This window comes from Falco peregrinus, chromosome 14 (genome assembly GCF_023634155.1).
Source record: "Falco peregrinus isolate bFalPer1 chromosome 14, bFalPer1.pri, whole genome shotgun sequence".
NCBI lineage: Eukaryota > Metazoa > Chordata > Aves > Falconiformes > Falconidae > Falco > Falco peregrinus.
In genome coordinates, this window is record NC_073734.1 from 21,910,166 (window position 1) to 21,931,254 (window position 21,089).

The 21,089-nt window shown below is 40.2% G+C and overlaps 1 long non-coding RNA gene across 7 annotated transcripts in view; it reads right to left on the reverse strand.

Annotated features, from left to right (window-relative positions):
• LOC129785618 (uncharacterized) overlaps positions 1 to 10,870 on the reverse strand; it is a 786,935-nt gene extending 776,065 nt beyond the window's left edge. For all 7 annotated transcript variants that reach the window (XR_008749761.1, XR_008749763.1, XR_008749764.1 and 4 more), the window contains exons 1-2: positions 9,726 to 10,870; positions 8,441 to 8,552 (exon numbers count right to left, since the gene is read on the reverse strand). This is a non-coding gene — a long non-coding RNA (uncharacterized LOC129785618). The remainder of the gene's footprint in view (positions 1 to 8,440; positions 8,553 to 9,725) is intronic.
• Positions 10,871 to 21,089: the final 10,219 nt, after the last annotated feature.

Genomic DNA, 21,089 nt, shown 5'->3' on the forward strand with positions numbered 1-21,089 from the left:
AAGTGCACCACTCTGAACTAGGTGATTAGGGAAATACCAACATGCAGCTCTTGGAAATACTACACAAATTAATTCTTATGGTCATACAGCCTCGAGTGCTGAGAACTAACTACTAACCATAGAGAACCATAAGCTCAAACTACCATAACATTAAGCAAAAATCACTACTTTTGGCTATCTTAAAAACAACAACAAATAGTATCAAAACCACTTCATATGTGAAAGTAACGTAGTTTTCTAAGAGTTCAGAAATGCCTTTACCACAGATCTGCAGTCTCACAAAACTCAGTGACAGCTGACTGCATTAAGGCTCTTCTCTCTCCCCACTCTGCTTCTAGCAAACAGCCCTTGCTCAATTCCTGCTTACAAAATAGAACAAGGCATGTCTTGGACAGAAACATTAGAGCTATAAGCTTACAAGCACTCCCTGAAAGATGTGCTTCCTACACAAAAGAAAATAAATCTTGCAGGAGTGAGAACAGAAGCCCAGCACTGAGTAAACTCTGCTAAACAGATGCACTGGAATATTCTTCCTGTTTTGCATTAATCCTCAGCATCAGGTTCATTTCTTAGTCCCCCCACCACCACCACCATTTCTGCACTGTAACAAATGAAGCCATAAATTTTATTTCCAGGAGTGACTAACATCATTAGATCAGCAGCTTTAAGATCATCCTCAGACACAGTCCCTCCATATGAGGTTAATACGTAAATGCTATGGACTGCATTTGCTTTCATTGTTCTGGCAACTTCACTGCCTCAATCTTTACGCTCATTTCTATAACGCTTGAATCAAATCTCTAGACAGTAATTAGTATTTGCTTCTGCCTACAAAGCTGACATTTCAATCACCTTTAAACTCAGTTTATAACAGAACTAATCTGGAGATTAACAGAGAAAATAATACTGTTCAAAACAAACAAGGGCCAGATAATGTTTTAGATGCAAATGTAGAAGGATTTCCCGATAACAACGGACAAAAACATTAGAGGGGATGGTTAGAATTGCACAGGGTACATTTGCTCGCTTTAATTCCAAGAAACTACATATTTGGCCATCATAAACTAGATAAACATACAAACTTACTTCCCTCAGAACAGTAGAAATATGATAGTTTCTGAATGTCATTGAGTTATTCAAAAATAATTCCAACTTAATTCCCAATATCCACCTATGTCAGCTATCATGCAAAGAAAGTACAGCTACCAAGTCACAGTAGTTTTACTATACTACTTTAAATGATGCTTTTCCACTGCTTAAACCCCATGCTTCCAGGCCCATGTTTAGACTAAAAATTAATCGTGTCCCAAATCTTCTCAGAGTTAACTCAAGCAGCTAATGAAGTATTGAGCAGGAATGCTGGATTTTGAAGCTTGGATCAGTTACACATGGCATACAACCTTCCTTTCTGTACTCCAGCTCTTTTTTCTGTGTCCTTTCTGTTTGTCGAGTACATTCAGAGCTGGATGATAAGACTATGTTCTCAGGAACAGTCTGTATGGCCTTTCTTCTCCTGAGCTTCACCCACCTTTTCTCTCACGACTGACAAAGGTTTAGGGCAAGAACTGAGACTAAATGGGGCCGCCCTCTGCCAGTTCAGTAAAATAAACTGGCACTTTACTCCTGCCGCTAGTTGTAAAGCGGAAGCAAAAAACTCATTCTGCAGAAATACTGAAATCCAGGTATGTGAATTGGATAAAGGCTCTGGAATGAACAGGGCTGATAAGAAGGTCGTTATCTCTGAACCCTTCTTTACAGTCTTCACAGCCTACATTGGCAAACACCTTAGAATACATTAGAAAGTGTGTCAGTGATTGTAGTTGGTCACTGCTAAAAAAACCCAGATAATACAATTTCCTACTGAGTGTATTTCCTTTGGTTTTAGCTCCCATCTGTGCAATCTTCAAAGTGTGGAGCTTTATATTTTAAAATTCTTTATACAGCTTCAAAGTTTGCATTTCTTAAGAACTCTAATCAGGCAGCAGGGGGCACTTTGGAGTGGCATTGTTGCAGCTGAATCAGTGCTTCTGTTATTAGCCTTCTTTCATAGTGCATCTTCATAAGAACATACATTATTTCCATGGAGCATGGAGTGTTCCACTTCTGTATACCACCACCTAGCTTCTACCTACAGCAGCAGGGTAACAGACTGTTTGCTGTTTTTCAAATTCAAGCTGCTGACGAGCTGCAGGAAACTGAGTCCTTAGAGGTTCATTGACGCTTCAAGGCCTTCTGCAAAGTAGAACTCCAATTCCATCCTTGATTTTTGAGGCCCAGAAAGCAGAGACCACATTAACATGTATGACTACTGTGACTGAGTACAAAACAGATTAGTATTTATTAATGATCATGATTTAAAACCTCAGAGTTTAGCAATCCACTGGACATTTCATGTACACTTTCACATATACAATATATGAATCCTGTTATTTTATGTGGCACATGCTCATTTCCAGTCTTTCGTTAGTCATGCTGCATTGTATTCAAACTGTGGAAGGCCATGAGTTATGCTTAAAATGTAATACCTCTCAGAGCTGAGGGTTGTACAGCCAGGATAAGGAAAATTAGTCTTTTCGGTCACCTGCAACGGGCCTGTTCAGTTTCAGCAGACAAAATTCAAAAGAACATCGACTCATAGAATGGTTTGGGTTGGAAGGGACCTTTAACAGTCATCTAGTCCAACCCCCCTGCAGTGAGATCAGGTTACTCAGAGCCCCATCCAACCTGACCTTGAATGTTTTTCTAGCTACAGCCTCTCTGGGCAACCTGTGAAGATCCCTCTATGCAAATCACAAGGCACTTAATACTTCTCCCCTGTGACAAGCAGCAATGGTTAATTCCCAAAAGCTTTCTCTAGGAAGGCAACAAAAGTATAGGTCTTCCCTCTTTTGGTAAATCCCTGAGGAAACACTCTTGAACCTCTTTGAGGCTAACTGGTTCCCTTGCAGAGAAACATACAGACAGATGCAGGATTCTGCGACTATTTTGCATGTTCATTTTGCCAAAATTTAAGTTTTACTTAACAAGCAGAATCTCAGTATCAACTTTTAAGTCAAGCAAGGGAACAGTATGCATGCCTTTATTGTTCAGGGAGCTCTACTGGTCATTTGCAACAAAATCAGACATCTCAATTCCCACCACCTTTGGTCATGATGAAATGCTGCAGTTTCAAATGAAATGCAACACAAATCTCAAATTAAGACCAAACATGCACTGGCTCACCACATTTGGTCCTGGATATGACGAGGTTTGGAGTGAGTGAAAGGGTATATTCTCAAGCTTACAATGCTGGACTGGCACCAGAGCTGGGAAACATTGTCAGACCTCATGTCACTGTCTCCCCCTGTGACCCTGAAATGACTATAAAAGGCAAGATTTCCAGGAGGCTAGCTTTCATACAGAAGCTTCCATCGTAGCAGGGCAGATTTTCAAGAGATCTTAAACACGATTAGATGCTGGCTCCAAATCCTTGGTTGTTGATCTGCATGCATAAAACTAAAAAATTCTTCTCCTTGCCAGGTCTGGTCTATCATAATACTTCATGCTGTAAGCTTCAGAGGCTATCATTATGCATTTGTAGCTTTGCTCAGCACAGTGGAACTAAAATTTATTAGGGCCTCTAGCCATAATACACAGAAAACTAAGTAAGATTCTGAATAAACTCCCTTTGCTCCCTCCAAGAGGCTCCTTTACTTCACTCACTGACAATACAACCCCAGGAGAGAGGTAACAGACAAAGGAGAACACGCACACAAAAATATTTGCTTTATTCTTTCAAAGCAGTAACCAATGTCCCACTGTTTTCATAATCTTTGCTATGTCAAAGGCCACTTCTGTTTAACTAATTAAAAATAAAGCCAAGAAAGAACAAACCAGCAGGGTAAAAGAAAATGAGAAAAATAAAATAGATTTGGGAAGTACAAACAAAATGGAGTAAATGTGAAAAAAGGAAAGGGCTAACATGACTCAACAGTACAACTCCCAGATGGTCTAAAGAGACATTTTTTGATATAAACGTATGAATGAAATCACATTAAACAAATATTACCCTTGACATTTTTCACTCATCATTTTACACCTTTTCCTGGAATTTTCCATAGCACCTACTCTTCAGTCTGCAGCCAAATCCACCAGCAATTTGAAAAAAACATTTGATTTTTTTAAGTAGTAAAATATACTCCTGTTGAGAGTAAATAATTGCCTAATTTATTGTTTTTAGTAATGTCATTTCTGAGTAACTGTCATTTCTACATGTCTAATTACCAACTTGAAACAAAGATTTAAAACAAAACCTTAGAAAATAATTTGAAGTGTGCAAGATGTTTAAGAGCCATCACCTCTCCTTAGCTGGATCATAATCAGTATTAGATAATCTATTACTGCCAACAAAAGCTATTGATACCACTTAAGGACAGAGAGCAGGGCAAGTGAGAGGTGCATCCATTCCTATGGAAAACAAACTGTCTTTCAACTGAAATGTTGGCAAGAGTGGCTGAAAAAGCAAGCCATATAATAGACCAATGCATAGTAGCCTGGAATAGTAATACACAGAAAGAAAGCTAGTACACTAGTACTATTTGAATAACCTCACTGTGGCAGAACATACCAACACTTCTAATTCAAGATACCTCAGCAGTCTGATCAGTGGCAAGAATCACAGGAGACATCACATAGGCAGTTATGGGATTTGTTTCCTCCCACTATCCTCTATCATCTACTAGTTTCTCTTTGCTGTAAGACGATTTGTATTTTCTTATAATCAGTCTAATTTACATGTCCCTGAGCATACTGCAATTCAAAGAAACATTTCTAAACCAAACTTCTACACCTGACTGCATTGAGTTCCACAGATTGGGACTTAAAATATTTGTTTGCTTGGATAGAGGACACAGGTTACACCCTTTTGAGGCCTGTAGCTATGCCTTCTTGCTATAGTTGCAGTCGTAATAAGGATAATCTTATTCAGTGCCTTAGAACAAATAAAAAAACTACACTGTAAGCATCTCCGTCAGTACACAGTGGGGAATCCAGGCCACACTCCAGGATTTGTTATTTCTGCAAAGCAGGCTTGCAGGTCATTGTCTCACACATCCTCCACAGATTGCAGCCCTCCAAAAATTTAATTTTTGTTTAACTCTGCTGACTTTAGTGATCTGGCTTCAGGGGTGTTTCCAGAAAAATAGCCTCAATGGATAACTACAGCAGTGGTGGGAACTCGCAGCCTAGGGGGGAGTGGGGCTGTGGCAGCATTTCACAAGCTAGCTTTCTAAACTATTGAAGTTACCACATCAACACAACAGGAATTCATGAAAAATTAATCCAAGTCACTAAAATGCTTCAGTGATGCTTCTGATTAATCTGGTCACTCTGGGAATTACTTTAAAGCAACAAGGATAGCACAGCATAATACAAACTATCTACTTTATATAAACTTTTCATGGCACACAGCTTGTTTTTGAAGCCACATAACTTAATACTTGAAATGAGGTTATCAGGAATTGTTGTGCCGTAACAAATAACACATGAAGATTGACTCTGAGCTCAACTATTCAAGTACGGTGAAAGTTATGAACACTAATGTTATATCTAAATAGAAAGGCTTACTCACACAAGCCACAAGCCTGCAAATTGTCAAAACAGAACAGATGGAGGCACCAAATGAACCAAGTGTTCCATCTGACACTTGGAGAAAGTGCTTTCCTCAAAAGAGGTTCTTTCAGTAGGAGGTCTTGAGCCTCACCATCACCCCTGCTGAGTAAGCAAAAAAATTGCCACAGGAAGTCCTACTGTCCCACACACAGCTGACTTTCCTCTACACTTTCTTCTAACTGCCCTTTCCATCCTAACTCTTCACTTAGTCTTCAGTCCAATTATACCACAAGAACAGCTGCAGAGGGGGATACAGCTTACCCCACTCTTCCCAGCTAAAAAGCAACAGGTAGAATGACCACCAAACCACCAAATGAAGGAACAGATCACAGCTTGACACAGCACCTGTCATGTGCAAGCTGAAAGCATTTATCCATGAATGAACATAGCTGGTATCATAGCTTTAATGCTTTCACTTTTTTGTTGTTTAATATTTCCTTTACTGAATATTAGCCAACTCGCTCATAAACCAGCATGAAGTATTTTCAGCTATGGAACTCAGCCAGATGGAGTTTTCAATTTCCAAAGGTGAACTTCAAAACAGCTGGATCTGACTTAACACATAAGCTTCAACTTTTTGCTGCAACTAGAAATCTCAGGAGAGCAGGCATATTGATGAGCTTTCTACTATCACACAAGGCAGGGCAGGGGTCGTGAAAGAAAAGCAGGAAAAGAAGAAAAGCAACTCCTGTTACAGTATTTCATAGCTACAGATTTCCAAGCGTGAATGAAGTCTAGAAAAGAACACTAAAATGTTATATAGTAAAAAAGGAAAAAGACCATTTTAAAACAAGTTTTGTTAAATGAGTCCTGGCCAGAAAATAAGAAAATGCAGTTTCTACGGTTTTGTTCTGCATCCAAACAAAAATTTAAAACTTAAAAAAAAATTAAAAGACAGCAGAATCAAAGGACGCAAAACTAACTCAGCAATTGCAGCCAGCAGTTGAGCAGTCATTTTACATTTGCCCCTCTGTGCTCCACATCTAGAGCAGCAGAAATTTGAATCCATATCCACAGTAAAAATTTTAATTCTGATGTTCTGGAATAATTTAAAACCTTTGTCTCCCTTTATGTTCTTTGGAAGAGGAACCACAATTCATTTCTATTTTACTTCTGCCTAACTATATAATTAACGAATACAAGCTCTTACAGGGATTCCAAACACTCCCCATCTACAACAGCATTATTGTTTTTTAGTCTACTTTTACTTAACCATTTACTTACTTGGCATGTACTATATATGTGTCTTTGAGGGATCATAAATAATTCCCTGAAAAAACTTTTGGTAGAGAAATGCATTTTCAATTATGTTTTGGGTAATTTGGGGTAAAGTTCTTCCTTAAGCATTTTCAGTGCATCAGAAGTGTTTTCATTTTTTTAATTAGTCAGTTTTCTGCTGCTGTTTTTCCCGATTTTAATTTGGCTTGAACAGCTGCTGCTTGCCTTGCTAGAGTTTGTCCTTGAGTTCAAATAGGATATGGCATTCTCCCTTTCAGTGTCTAGCTATGGTGCATTCCACCCACACCTACTCTTCATAATTTCTCTGAGATAGTGTGGCAGTTGAAGTACCTGGCTGATAATATATTTCTAGGTCATGTCACTTTCAAAACATAACACCAAACAAGCATTAATGAAAGCCTCAGAGTACATTTTCAGTTAGGAAATACCAGGAGCCAAGTAAATACTGTTAGTGGAAGACAAACTAGTTTTGTAGGAATAACCAGAAGACATAATGAAATGCCAAAGTTAGGAAGCTAAAGTCCTATTAACATCCAGTACTTCTTAAAAAATTAATCCCTATGTGAGCAGAAGGGGGAATAAATACTATTCTGGGCCAACACACTGCCATTGCCATTCTTGAAAAGAAGATCAAGGAGAGAGTACCTTCTGCCTACAGAGGTAAATGCAGTAGGTCAGTTTCAAGCCACATTACCAAATTAGCAACCCAGAAAAGATTCCAGACAGCCAAATAGTTACTAAGCATGAGACCAATTCTCAAGGCAGTAAAAACAGCACTCTCTTACTTTACAAGCACGTAACACAACCTCACATAACCAAAAGTACTTGTACGAAATAACAGGAAGCAGTGGTCTGTTGATACTCTCTGAACAAGCTGTGTAACTGTCCACAATCAGAAAGTTTCTACAATTGCTACTATTATTTAAGGACAGATGCTTACACTGGGACAGAAAACAATTATGTGTTGTTTGTGGCACACATTCTCTTTTCTTGATGATATTTACATCTACTAAAAGCAAGAAAAACATTATGTTGCTTTGCTCCATCTTATACTTTTAAGGTTAGAAGATTTTGTAGTTAGGCAAAGCCATGACAAGGGTTTTTTCTATAAACCATAATATTGGCAGAATATCCATGTCATACTTAAAAGCCTTTAGATCCAGATTTAAAAGCAATTGAAAGAGTCAAGAAAATAACCAACTCCCTATATAATTTTCTTAGGGCAATAAATCAAGCGCTTCAAAACAAAGTCAAAAAGACTTATTAGCCAGCAACTTCGTAGACAACCAGCTATAATTTCAGCAAAACTGCTTATATGCCAGAAGAGCTCAGAGAGAATCGTTTCAGAAAAGCCACCAGACTGTAAAAAGTAACATACCTGATAACTTAGTGTTATTATACTAGCAAAACAAGCCAGATTATCCCAGCAGGGCTCATAATTGCAAACAGAAAGCATTTAAATAAAAAAGACATTCAATCCATGCCACCTTTAAAACTTTGTTTCTGCAATATCAGCTGTAGGTGTTTTATTCAAGTTATGTTTTAGGCTTACCTTGATTACATGCTCATTGTAATAAGTTCCAGTTCTGTCAGGTCACAGGCTACTCCTTGAAGAGCCTAAAAATTTATCCCAGGGTAATTTCACCAAGGTCTCACCAGTAAGACTAAAAGAAATACAAAAAGCAGTTTTAAAATCTCATTTTTAAGGGACAACAGCCTACATAAGAAGGCAACAGTTCCAAATACAACATCTCCTATGGAACCAGAAGAATTATAAAAAAAATAATACATATAACCTTGCAATCGTAAGTTTTGACCATAATTATGTGGAAGCCTAATTCATGTTCTCACAACATAATTTCAAATCCATGGGGGAAATCTATAACAACCCACAACCAATATCCTACCAGTCAAAGTTTTCAGAATTTGCTTGCCCAGGTCCTAATCCCAATTTTTGATCTATTAACGGTAACCTAATCGACATATTATTTGCTATCCAGAAAAAAATAAGGGGCTTTTTCTATGGGTAGAGTGGGGTAAGAAAAAAGAACCAAAATATGTTCAGTTTCTCTCAAAAATAAAAGGCTCATGTTTCATTACATCATAAAATAATTGAAGTACTTATAAAAATACAAATAATTTTTTATACAGTCACAGAATTTTCCAGCTGAAGTTTATGAGTGATTGAGTCAGGGCTAGTTTATCACCAAGTGTATTAGTAGATCCTTGCCTAGAGCTTAACTTTTAGATTCTACCTTTCAGTCATAAGCCAACTCTCACACAGCCCAAAATAACTTGGGCCCTAGATCTGGATATATTATTTGCTTCTTTTGTTTTTCTACAGAGCTCCAGCTATCAAAAGTACCACCGCATGCACAAGTCGGCTCTTGCTTAAAAACAGAATTTTAAAAATGTTCTATGATGGCACCCAGTCTTTGTGTTTGCCATCATTTGACACTAACCTCTCACAGTGCCTGCTCCAGAGTAGATGTGAAAATGAAGGCAAAGCCAAATATCATCTCAAAGCATTCCCAAAGCTTTTCTACTACAGGAGTACACCTGGCAGTTCCTGCCCAGTGTTTTAAAGAAAACACTTTCAACAAAGTAGACAAGCAGTACCACCACAGACAAGATTCAGCAACTTAACTGCCTCTTGCAAGACAACTACCAATTTAAAATTAAAACCTGTATATGATGCAGCTAAAGTTATACTCATTAAATGAGGGAAACTGTGGGAACTCCACGATTCACCAGTCACGTATTGATTGTATTTTCTCTAGCAGCATAGCATTTCGCTTCTAGTTACGTGCTGTAACCTGAAGCTGCCATTTATTTACCATACTCGAAGTTCAAAGTCTATTTTTCAGTTTCTCTCCGAGCAAGCTCTTCTGTACGAAGCACACGGTGTGGTTTCTGCTCCCCAGTGTACCAGTGAAGCAGGTTCCCTCCCGTGCCATCTTGGGGCGCTTCCAGCCAGCGGCGCTGCGTGAGGCACTGAGGGTAACAGCCCTCGCTTATCGAGCCCGCCGGCAGCCACGGAGCCGACCGAGTGCTTTTGGTCAACAGGGGACAAGCACCGCCTGGAATGGAAGTTTCAGGGTCTGCCTGCATAAACCCACAGAAGCCACCGCCAGTGTCACACGGAGCCGCTGAGCGCTCAGATTCCCGGCGGCACCGCCGGGCTCGGAGCGGCCGCTTCGCGCCTCCGCCTGAGGGGTGCAGCCGCCTTTGCACCTCCGCCGGCTCCAAGCCCCCTCACGCCTCTCCAAGCCGCCCGGCCGCGGGAGCCGCGGCGACCCCCGCCCGCCGCCTCAGCTGCCTCCCTGCCCCGGGGCCAGCCAGGGCGCCGGGCGGGAAGCGCGAGGCGCCACGCGCCCGCCTCGCCCCCCCGACGGCCTCCGCCCTCCTCCCCAGCGCCCCCCGGCGGCGCCTCCACTCAGCCCGCCTTGCCCACCCGCCGCCCCGCTGCCCCCGGGGCTACTCTGCAGCCGCGACAGATGCGGTGAACTGTAAGTCAGAGGTGGTTACGGGGTGGGGGCTGAATGAGGTGCCACCGGAGTTATTCGGAAATGAAAGCGCATCCCAGCAGCTGGTGCTACCTCAGCCATAGAACTTCCCTCTCACCACGCTGGCCTTCCCTAGCAGCGCATCCCAGCAGCGCGGCCTGCTCCTGGGTAGCTCCAACAGCAGCCTGAGACACCAAAGCACTTGTTCACTGGAGAATTAATTGTCTGCTGGGATAACAGCCTGAGCAATTAATCTAACCTTGCAGAAGCTGACAGGAGGGAGTGAAACGCTGATAGAAATCTCAGAGTTGATACACAAGTATCACCTGGCAGACAGAGCTGCCTCAGCCTTAAAAGCTGGAGTGCTCAAGACTACATCTTTGCACCTCATTTATAGAGGAAAAACAACTTATACACACTTTTTGCCAGTTCAGTAACAGCTATCATTAGTTATATTTCAAATCATGTCAACTTGTCATTCCTTCCACCCCCCCACCCCCCCCGTCCTCTATTACTGCCATAGAAGAATCCTTGGAGGATTAATAGGGACCAAATGTGTCCCTACTAAAACTGAAGTTCTTGAATTCCAAGTATCCTTATGGATCTTTATATAGACAGCATCTGGGTCTTCCCTTCCCACCAACTGCAAAAAGCAAGAGGTAGTGAATAAAGGAGAAAAAGAGGGCAAGAGAAGCGAGAGATCTGAGTCCAAGCAGTCAGTATTGTTTTCCTAAATGTTCCTGTCTAACCATATGCTGTACGTAACTAGAGATCAATGTCTACAATCTACTTAAAGATCTGGAATTAGATTCACAGGTAACATGCCTATAGTAAATGCCATTTATCAGTGCAAAAGAAAACTGAAGGGCAGGAGAGGTCCCCTCCACCTTCTTTTTGAATCTCTGCAGGCTTGCCTGGTTATCAGCTGTAGCATTTAGGGTGGAGGGAAGAAATAGAATCATAGAATGGGTTGGTTGGAAGGGACCTCAAAGATCACCTAGTTCCAGCCCTCCTGCCTTGGGCAGGGACACCTTCCCCTAGACCAGGTTGCTCCAAGCCCCGTCCAGCCTGGCCTTGAACGCTTCCAGGGATGGGGCATCCACTGCTGCTCTGGGCAGCCTGTGCCAGTGTCTCACCACTCTCGCAAATTAGCCACTTATGATTGCAAATTCATCAGTAACATTAGCACAATTGTCTAACTTGGTGAGCTCCTTCTCCCCAGATATCAGCAACACTAAAATTACTGTTTCCCCCATACTAATCAGATTTCTGGACTAATTTTATGGTGGAAAACAAACACTTATCAATACCATTTTTCAGACCAACATTTTTACTAAATATAAGTAGTTAGTAAAGGCAGCAAGTTGGAAATTTACTTATGTTTTATGTTAACAATTAGAACTAAGGTGACCTTTTTAGCACTTTCTGTTTGCTTTGTGTCTAGTTCTCAAAATTTATTTTGTGCTAAAATATCACAAACCTTCTCAAAGAATGAACACTGCAGGAGAAACTAAAATTATTCCTACACACAGGTACTTTCTAGTATGGTTATTCTTTAGACAAGCTTTTTGAGAAAGTCTGCAGCCACCAGAGCTGTAGCTACATAGAAACTATTAGATCAAAGAACACAGCCCTAGTTCAGTGTTGTGAGGCCACCATTTAACATCTACATATGGGTAATCCTTTTTACAGCATTGTAAGGGTACATATACTGAAGTACCACTAGCTCAAGCAAGTGATGCCCAAACTCAGACAGAATAAAACCTTGTTTGCTGAGCTTACTTTCTGACAACTTGTTGCTCTGTTCTCAAAACTATGAAACAGTTTTGCTTTCACCTATCACAGTAAGAAATGCTTTGCCTATACAGTCAGAAGAAAAAAAACAAGGTGAGTACCCAGGGAGTGGACTGTAGCCATGCACCCCCTTTCAAGAGTGCATGGCTTACTAGTTTTATTAATCTTGATATTGTCAAGTTTTCTGATTGCTGGAAAGCTTTGTACAGTAAATGTATTTGTTATGCTGGAGTCCCTTAGAATTTATATTTAGTTCATGAGATTTACTGCATATCAGTGTTTAGAATAAAAATTCAAGTCCTATTGGCTCACTGCAGCATGAATAGAGAATAAGACGTTGTAAGGGAAAGCAATTCCAAGACACAGCAGATGTATTCTGCAGTTTCTCCTTTTCTTACAGGCTGTGCAGCTTGAAAAGCTTGAGTGTCTACTTCTGAGGTAGATGCCTCCCTGGGCTGTTCTTCTGGTCTGATTCAGCTGAAGGAATTAAGTCACAGCAGTTAACATTTTCTTTTAAATCACATGCACAAGGAACAAACAAGACTTTTATACAGCGTGCTCACTGTTGGAAAAGCAATCGAGGCTTGTTTGTTGTTGCAGTGTTAAAGGCAAGCTACTATTTAGCCAGAATATTTAGCCAGAAGTTGCCACCCTTTACTTCCTTAGTGTTGCACATGGTCTAACATGGGAATAGATTATGAAATAAATGTTTGGAAATTAGTCAGGCAAAGGACTGCTGGTTGCTACATTATCAAATAATAGGGTTGTTGTATGAAACAAAAGGAACAATTTCCTGTCCTACATTTTTTTCAGTCCAAAGTTGCTACATGAAGTAAATCTTTAACTCAGCAGCTATTTCTTGTGATCCTGGCTACAAAAGAAGTCATGAAAAAGTCAGCTGGATAAATGAGAGAGCACATCTCTGAGCAACAGCCATCAGCTGAAAAAGACACTTTTAAGCAGGTAGGGCAGACTGCTCTCCAATTCCATCACTTAGGCAGAAAGGTAACCAGCAGGCTCTGTATTTTTAGAAGGCCTATCTAGTGCCAAGACTTTCATACTACTTAAGAGGAGCAGGAAAAAACATGCATCTTTAGAAGGGGGAGGATATGCTAAGATTGTATACAAGCCCTGACTTCTGAAGAGCCCAAGAAGTCTTGTCATCACAGGGGCTCTTGCTGTTCTTTGGGGAAGACCTACTACTGATGTCTAGCTATGCATTCAATCCCTGTTATCTCATTGTTGTCAACATGAAATGGTTATCTTCTTTCCAGTAGAGGTCGGTTATGTGTGCAGTAATCCCATTGGTTTGGGTTACAAAGAAATGATGAAGAATGAAAAACATGAATCCCATAAATATAGGATTGAAGCCCAGACCCTGGTGGGAAAGAAAGAGGTAATATCCAGTACAGTGGGAGTCTAGGGAGGGGTTAGAACCCTTAATTTCCACCTTCCTAGAACTCGGACTTTTGCAGGAATGTCAATAAGAATACCCTGATTTTGTCAGTAAGAAAGCCTAAATCCCAAGAATACTGATTAGTGCAAGATCTGCAGGCAGTTGATCAGATCACAGCTGATCTTCATCCAGTGGTACCTAACCTTTATACCTCATTGACTATGATTCCAGAGACTACTGTATATTTTATTGTATTAGATTTAAAAGATGCCACATTTTGCATTCCAATAAGCAAACAGAGTCAGATGCTGTTTGTCTTCGAATGGGAGACCCCAATGACATGGAGAAAATCAGTTATGCTGGACCATGCTACCACAAGGATTCAAGAACAGGTCTACACTATTTGGTAATGTACTATCAAAAGAACTGCAACAATGGCAAGGTAACCAACAGAACATTATATTGTTATATATGTAGATGGTATCTGAATTGGGGTGGACCAGAAAGATGATTGTCTGAAAGCCACTATTGATTTACTGAACATTTTGGATCTAGCTGGATATTGCGTGTCCAAGAAAAAGGCACAGATGGCACAAGAATGAATCCAGTATTTGAGATGAAATTTCTAAAAGCTAGCGAGAATTTGGGATGGAACAAAAAGAAGCAATCTGTAGAAGTGCGCTTTCAAGATCAAAACAGGAATTGAGAGGATTTCTTGGAATGGCTAGCTGGTGTGAAACGTAGATTCCTGATTGTGGACTGATAGCTGAACCCTTAAATGCTGCTATTAAGGACCCAGGTGATCTCCTTGAATGGACACCTAAATCCCAAAAAAGTTCTGATGAGATCAAGAAAGAATTAATGCAGGCCCCAGCCCTAGGCTTACTAGATCCAACTAAATCTTTCTAAATTTTATGTACACGAGTGGCAACGTGTGGCCTTGGGAGTGCTTGTACAGTCCCCTGGGGACAGAAAAAGGTCAGTGGCCTATTTTTCAGAACAGTTGGATGAGGTAAACAAAGGCTGGCCAGCATGTTCGCAAGCAGTAGTAGCTACAGCTATGCTAGTTAAAGAAGCTCACAGACTCACTTTGAGTCAGCCCATCACAGCATTGGTCCCACATACAGTGATAGCAATATTGGAACATAAGGGATATCGATTGATTTCTCCCAACCAGCTAGCTAAATCCAAGCCTTAGTGTTAGGGCAGAATGACTCAATTCTGAACACAACACCAGGTTTCAATCCTGCTACTTTATTACCAATAGCTGAAGAAGAAACTTTACATCATGACTGCATGGCTACGACTGAATGATCCTGAAGGATCAACCCTTGGAGAACCCAACACAGAACTGGAATTACACACTGATGGCAGCAGCAGTTTTGAGCATGGAGGAGTGAGAAAGGTTAGGTATGCTGTAATACATTGAAATACTTCAGCCCAAAAGGCAGTGCTCAGGTGAGAGCTATCAGCTCTAAGAATTGGACACAATCAAATAACCAATAAATATACAGACTCCAAATACACCTTCAGTTGTACACACTTACGGAGCCATCTGGAAGGAGAGATAACTGAACTCCCAAGGAACACCCATGAATATGAATGTGAGACTTCAGATCTCTTGCAAGCAGTATTGGAACCAAAAGAAGTGGCTATAATCCATAGTACAGCCCACCAGAAGGGTCAAGGGAATATAATTCAAGGCAACCACTAGGCAGATTCAGCAGCAAAACCAGCAGCCTTATGGGAAGGGATCCAAGGAGCATTACAAGGAAATTGGAGATAGAACTGCCACGGTATTCAGAAAAAGACAGTAAACTGATTGAAATATTACATTGTAGTAAAAATAAAGGATGGAGGGTGACACCCACCCACCAGGTCCTAGTCACTCCCCAATTAATTCTATTCTCACTGATTTGCAAAAAGAAACTTGTATAGGAGCAGAGCCAATGGACAATAGCATTAGATGGTATGCTATAGAACCAAAACCACAGACACTGGCAGACATCGTTACTAGAAAATGTCTTGTTTCTCGTAAAACTAATCCAAAAATTCAGCAAAGGCCACCACCTGGCAACCCAAAAAACGTAGTCACTCCTGGAGAACATTAGCAAATAAACTTTTCTGAATTGCCTAATTGTAATAGGTATAAATACCTTCTTGTTCTGGTTGATACCTTTTCAGGCTGGCCAGAAGCTTTCTCATGTTGCACCAATCAGGCAAGGGAGGTAGTTAAGGTATTTTTTAAACAATTCCCCAATTTGGAATACCAGAAGTACTATCATCAGATAACAGACCCCCATTTTATTGCTGACATAGTGCAAGAAATATCCAAGTTCGTTCAAATTAAATGGGAACTGCATACACCCTGGAGACCTTAGTCAAATGGGAAAGTAGAAAGAATGAAACAAACTCTCAAATGATAAATTGCTAAGTTGTGCCAAGAGACCCATTTGGAGTGGATAGAGGTATCACCAACAGCATTAATGAGAATCCAAATCACTCCTAGAAGTAAAGAAAAAGCCCTTTTGAGATCCTTTACAGGAAGCCATACCCAGTTAATTCTGTTTGGGGGAAAGGTAACCAGATGCATGTAATGGGAAATAGAGTTAAGCAAACTTATATGATATATCTTTCTAAGGTACTGTCAAGCCTGCACCAGTATCTAAGTACAGCAGCACCATTACCTCTAAATACTGCCATACATTAATTCCAACCTGGAGATTCCATCCACGTTTGAACTTGGAGAGATAAACCATTAAAAGAAACTTGGAAGGGACCATATCTTGTACTTTTGACTACCTATACAGAAATAAAGATCGACAGAATTAACTCTTGGATACATTACACAGGAGTAAAGAAAGCTCCTCCAGAAAAACAGTGGACTGTTAGGCCTGCAGTGGATTTGAAATGGAAATTTTCAAAACTGATTAAATCTTGAGTCTCCTGTGAATTTAGTCCATAAACTGTACCTGAGACTCGTAATATGCCCATGGAGAATCAAACTATCCTCAAGGAATGTTTATCTTGTTAAGACTATTAATTTTACTGCAAATAATATTTCTGTTCATTTATAAAAGTAGATTATTGTTCTCAAAATCCAATAATAGAATTCCTAAGAAAGTTCTAAAAATTTAACATTACTAAGGTGAAAATTAGAAGGCTAGTATGTATAGAAAAGCCTACAACACCCCGCAAACCTTTTGGTTACTAGAGGAGACCAAATGCATGCAAAAGGACAGACAGATATTAAAGAGTATTTGATCTCTCTTTCACAGACTTGGTCTTCGCTACGCAGGTATCTGAATCAAAAGGCCTCCCTCCTGTTGGACACACCGGTTCAGCCAGGGGACATTCTGTATATTCAAACTTGGAACAATGAACCTATGAGGAAGTAGAAAAGACCTTACACAGTACTGTTAAGAATTTACACTGCAGTAAAGGCAGAGGGAATAAACTCTTTGATTCATCACACAAGGGTTAAAAGGGCACCCACTTCAGATCAGGAGGTGGACTTCCAAACAGCCTGGTCACCTTAAAGTTCTTTTGACTAGAAAACTTTAAAGTAACTGCACTTAGATTTTGGAGAAATTTTGCATAGGAATAGAGTGTGCTCAGAAATTAACAATACTGTTTGAAATAACAGTAATTGTTGATGTGCCTTTATTGGGATAGCTGTGTAAATACATTGATTATTTCAAGAAATGAAGGGTCTGAAAGGATTGATACTCCTCTTTTGTCTTGTAATTCAAGTAGTGTCTCATGACACCAACCTTGTTTTGAAATTAATCCAATCATCCCAAAGAATCCACAACTCCAGTAGGATTACAGCCTGTATGCCATTACCTAAATTGACTGAAGATCTTCTCAGATTGGGGTTATTAACAATAAACTTGAATCAAACTTAAATTTATGCTACAGACCAAAGGAATCTTACAGATGCGATATAATCAAACAAAAATAGTGAGACAAAGCTATTGGGCCCCAAACAAGATAGAGCAGTGTAACAGAGAACAGCAGGGAAGAAATACACACTAATAGCAAGAGCCCAGGAAGGATGTGAAAAACTTCCCTGTCTCATAACTTGTATTGATTTATCCTCCAAAGAGCAATCAAATACTGGAGTACAGTTCCAGTCAGGATAGGTATAGTTTTCCTCCATTGTTAGCTTGCATTCACAGAAAACCAGACTTGAGTCATGGCCTCTGATCTGTACGTAGTTGTTTCTCTATTCCCATTCATACTACAGTATCTATTCTGAGAATAGATACTCATTATAATTTGACTCATTATAACGAGGAAATGTTTTTTCCCCTGTCTGCTCAGCAGAACAGCCTGGTGGCTCAAAGCTAAGACTGAAATCTCTTATTCCAGGAGGAGGTAAGGGGTTGCTGTCTTCACTCGCCCAGCTCTGGTACTCTGCATGTGGATCATTCTTAGCAGTACACACCTTTGTTGTTCCTATAAACAATGAGTAGTAGTAGGAACATGGAATTCCAAAAGCCTTGTCTTAAAATTCTTTGTAATCCCCTCATGGATCATCAGACTCTTTTCATGAGTTCCAGCAGAACAGTAGCAATAAGAACTAAGTCCAAGACAGAATCACAGGAAAAAATGAGAATGCACGATGCTGAGAAGGCTCACAAGCAACATGATCAGATGAATATTCCTTTCTGCTTTCCCATACTGCAGTGTTACGTCAGATAGTATTACTAAATACTAGGTGAATCCAGGAGTTGTTAGGATCTCAGTAAAGGCAGTATTCCTGTTTTTATTGTTATCCTTTTCTTCTTCTTAAGCTGATACAGATCATAAACTCTCTTCTATAGACTTTGCCAGTCTAGGAAAAACAGCTGAATTAAAGCTAAACAATAGGACTCTGTTGTCATCTATAAATATTACCCGGAAAAAACCCTATTGAGGGTGAAGAGTTATTTAAGCTAAAGGGCAGATTTGTTATGAGAGCAAGTGGCCATCAACTAGGAATAAATCTAGGTTAGAAATTAGAAGGCTTGAGAAGAGTTCTTGAACTAGACCTCATATCTTAGTAGCTAGACCAAAAACCCCATATATATGAAATGTAGAACTCAGGTTGGAAAAGAATGCATCCTGTTTTCTCACGTCCACAGAATAATTAGATTTAGTTCAGTCCGGTCATCATTTACAACTCACTAACTTTTGGGCAAGCCAATATGCTGCCCCAAACTCAATGTATGAGCCAGTTATTTTATTTCTGCTGTTCTGAGAACTGAGGATAGCCACAGTACATTCCCTGGCTAAAGAAAATCAGTCACCACAAGTCTAAAATATCAGAAACTATCTCTAGCCATTTCAGTGCATGAGCTGAGAGATCTTCCAGATGGAATTAAAGAATCCTATGAGGGGAAGAAATAGGATATTTTGCTAGTAATAAAAATTATAGAACAAAACAAGTCATCAGTGCAATCATACATATGTGCTTAATATAAAGCCTTATTCCATGAGGTTCATTAGGCTTCTGCAACTGCTCTGGATTTTGCCCTGACAGCATTTCTCCTGGAATTCTCCACCATTATTTGTGGTAGAAAGTTCCTAATGGCAAGGAACAAGGGCATCACTTTATCTTACCTATTTCATCAGTAAACCTATCACTAAAATTAATGTAACAATGTTATCTTGGATAGGAATAGTACTGTATAACATCACAGATGGGCTAAGCCTGAACAAAAGTCACAACAATTGACACAAAGTGCCCTGGGAATATTTTGATATTTAGGGAAGAGGGTAGAGCAAGCATAGTTTGGGAATAGGTTTTTACTGCATGAGAGATTTCACCCTCTTGTCTCTCATAACATCCTCCTCCTGTGCCTCACACTTACCTCCTTTCATCACCCACCACAAAGCATTAATGCAGAACCCCTACTGGCCTTATAAAGGTTACTTGACTTTTCACAACTTCTCCACACATTCTTCCCTCCTACAGCTGGAAGAAATCCCACAATACCACAATAATGAGGCTGTCAAATGATGTATAATAGTTTATAATGTACTGCAAAACCCAGTCTTTGCTACAAGTGAACCAGCAGAGGCTGGACTCCTGCAAAAAAACAGAATTCAATTTAATTGTTCTCCCTGTGAACATCATCAAAGAGGTATCATCACCTGCTGTGCTACGTTTCCAGGATGAGATCTCTGGGGCATATCAACTCACAGGTCTGTTGAGTTCTGTATTGTTTAGGAAGTCACACTGCTGCAGGGTTTACCTTGCTTCTATTGCTGACAAAAGCCTCGAGCAGGCCCTCTCCCTTCTTGAGTCTGAAAACTCCACGTTCCTATCCAAAATGGGCGTTCAGGAAGAACTGGGAACTGTAATATGGCCACTCAAAAACCCACAGGCTTCCTGGAGGCAACTTAGCACTCAAGCAAAACTTGAGTTTGCTTAGTGCTGCCTCCTGCTCTACCAAAAACATAGTTAATTTTAGAACATTTAGAAAAGCAGCCTTCCTTTCCCTTCCCTGCCTTACATAGCCTTTAATTCTGGCCAGTAAAAGCATCCGCCATAACTGACAGTTGTTCCCACCCAGAAGCAGCACAGCCCCTACCAGCTGCGTTGTGACTGCAGCTCACTGATGACAGGCTCTGTGTCTCAGGAGTTGGACTGAGAATTAAGGCTGTTTGGGTAGAGGGGAAGGCAGAGTTTGCTTCATTCCTTTTTCTTTTTTCCCTTAGATTTAATACCTTTAATTTCAGTCAAATTAATGCTTGTCTCCCCACTTAACCTTTTTCAGCCATGCAGCTTGACATCAGTACATTCTTCCCAAATCAAACTTCACTACCAGCTCACAGGACACCTTTTAACTTTGGTTACTTCACATCTATGTATTTGCTTTGCAGCTTTCACAGAAGAAATACAAGTGGTCCCAGTTTTATAACAAAGTTTCAGTGCAACAGGAGTAGAGATCGGTGCCATCAGTCTTATGGGTACCAGCATTCCAGAAACATTGCTACACTTCTTCCATACAGCTCCAGCTTTGACATCTTTCTTGAAGAAAGGATGTCAATGGAATCATTTATTCTGATACAATGGCTGTCAAAGTGATGATTCTGTGGAGGAAAAACTCATAAAAAATTTTGGCAAAGATCTGCTTTGCTCTGACAGCTCAAGTGTATACCATGTACACATCTGGAACAGGGCAATACAAATCAGATCGACAAGGATGCTGTCGAGTTTACTTTATTGCAGGCTGTTAATCAGCAAGTTTCATCGTACAAATGGTCTTATTTTCTGCTTTGGCTCCATTTGGGATATGTTTTTGTAAACTAAAGTTTTTTTTGCATAATGTAGAAATTTTGTCTCTCATCCAGCTCTGATTATGGTTCTCACACTAAATATATCATAAACATGTATTTTGGCAGGGGTAAAATTACTGTCTTCCAAGTATAAAGAAACCAGAATCCTGCTGGTTTGAGCTGTCCCAGCTCCACCTTCCTTGTCCTTACTGTTCAGCTCTAAGATATTTTTTTTC